General features: G+C 52.2%; 1 pseudogene; it reads left to right on the top strand.

The window, feature by feature from the left end:
* Window positions 1-261: 261 nt before the first annotated feature.
* On the top strand, window positions 262-1,529 carry LOC105536870 (annotated as a pseudogene).
* Window positions 1,530-1,845: the final 316 nt, after the last annotated feature.

Genomic DNA, 1,845 nt, shown 5'->3' with positions numbered 1-1,845 from the left:
AGCAGTGGGACTGTAGGTGCCCCACCACACCTGGCTAATTTTTGTATTTTTAGTAGAGACAGGGTTTCATCATGTTGGCCAAGCTGGTCTTGAACTCCTGACCTCAAGTGATCCACCTACCTTGGCCTCCCAAAGTGCTGGGATTACAGGCGAGAGCCACTGTGCCCGGCCCACACACCTGTCTCTTGGGACCCCGAATGCACACGTTTCCTGGCTATTCCAACTGACCCCATGAGTGTTGGGGTCAAATAAGTGGGCAGAATGTGTCCATCTCCAGCCTCAGGCCATCAGTGTCTTGTGGCAGTGTGGTGAGGGGGCTGGTGTCCGCAAGCAGGGCTCCAGGGTTTTTTGGTCTTAGGGAAGCAATCCAGCTGTGCGAGTCCTTCAGGAAGGAAATCCTTTCACTTCTTCTTTTAGTGAAGTTCTTGACCACCAGATTTTGTGGATTAGCAGAATCTGGTCCTTTCTTGGCCTCTAATCAGGAGGTATCTTTTTTTTTTTTTTTTTAATTTATTATTATTTTTTAAAACAGAGTTTTGCTCTTTGCTGCCCAGGCTGGAGCACAATGGCACGATCTCGGCTCACGGCAACCTCTGCCTCATGGGTTCAAGCGAGTCTCCTGCCTCAGCCTCCCACGTAGCTGGGATTACAGCCACCTGCCACCATGCCCCGTTAATTTTTGTATTTTTAGTAGAGACAGGGTTTCCCCATGTTGGCCAGGCTGGTCTCGAACTCCTGACCTCAGGCGATCCACCACCCTCGGCCTCCCAAAGTGCTGGGATTACAGGCGTGAGCCACCATGCCCGGCTAAATTTTGTATTTTTGGTAGAGACGGGGTTTCACCATGTTGGTCAGGCTGATCTAGAAATCTCGACCTCAGGTGATCCGCCTGCCTGGGTCTCCTAAAGTGCTGGGATTATAGGCGTGAGCCACAGCGCCTGGCCCAGGAGTTATTTCTACAAGGAGAAGGATGACGCCTCGTCTCGGGGCATGACAGGAAAACCGGGTGGTTAGGGCTTCCTGCCCCCTTCTGTCCTGGGACTCCCTGCCTTCTGGGCCTCTCCAGCTGCGGACCAGCGGGTGGTGCCGGCGTGGAGACGGGTGGGAAACTGCTGGTGTCCAGTCTAGATTTTGGAGTGTCAGACGCCGATATTCGGGAACTCCTTGCAGAATCCGGAACGCTGAAGAGGACGGCTGTGCACTATAATCGCTCTGGCCGCCCCTTAGGATCAGCAGACATGCATTTGGAGCGGAAGGCACACGCCCTGAAAGCCATGAAGCAGTACCACGGCGCCCCTCTGGCTGGCTGCCCCGTGAACATTCAGCTTGTCACATCACAGATTGAAGCACAGCAGACACCTGCACAGAGCGTAAACAGAGGTGGCATGACTAGAAACCGTGAGGCTGGAGGTTTTGGTGGTAGCGGAGGCACCCGGGGAGGCACCCATGGAGGCGCTCAGGAAAGAGACAGAGGCGCCGGCAGGAATTCAAAGCAGCAGCTTTTCGGCAGAGGAGGGGGACGCCTATAATGCGAGAATGGACACCAGTTAAGCAGACCAGCAAATCTGCGTGCGCAAGAGCATGCGAAACAGGACCCAGGGTCTCCTCTTGCTGCATGGTGGGGAGGCGGTGGCTGCGGCTGTGCGGCCAGTGATGGATTTGTTTATGTTTTAAAATAGGATTTTAAAACTCATGTAAAGGTTTCTTTCTTTCTTCTTTTTTCTTTTCTTTTCTCTTTTCTTTTCTTTCTCTTTTTTCTGAAACAGAAAAAAAATCCCACGTTCCCGTGTTGAAAGATTGAAATACCGTTAAGATGACAACAGTCCCCAAATGACCCACAGATTT

This window comes from Mandrillus leucophaeus, unplaced genomic scaffold (genome assembly GCF_000951045.1).
Source record: "Mandrillus leucophaeus isolate KB7577 unplaced genomic scaffold, Mleu.le_1.0 Scaffold164, whole genome shotgun sequence".
Lineage (NCBI taxonomy): Eukaryota > Metazoa > Chordata > Mammalia > Primates > Cercopithecidae > Mandrillus > Mandrillus leucophaeus.
This window is presented reverse-complemented; position numbering and strand designations above follow the sequence as displayed.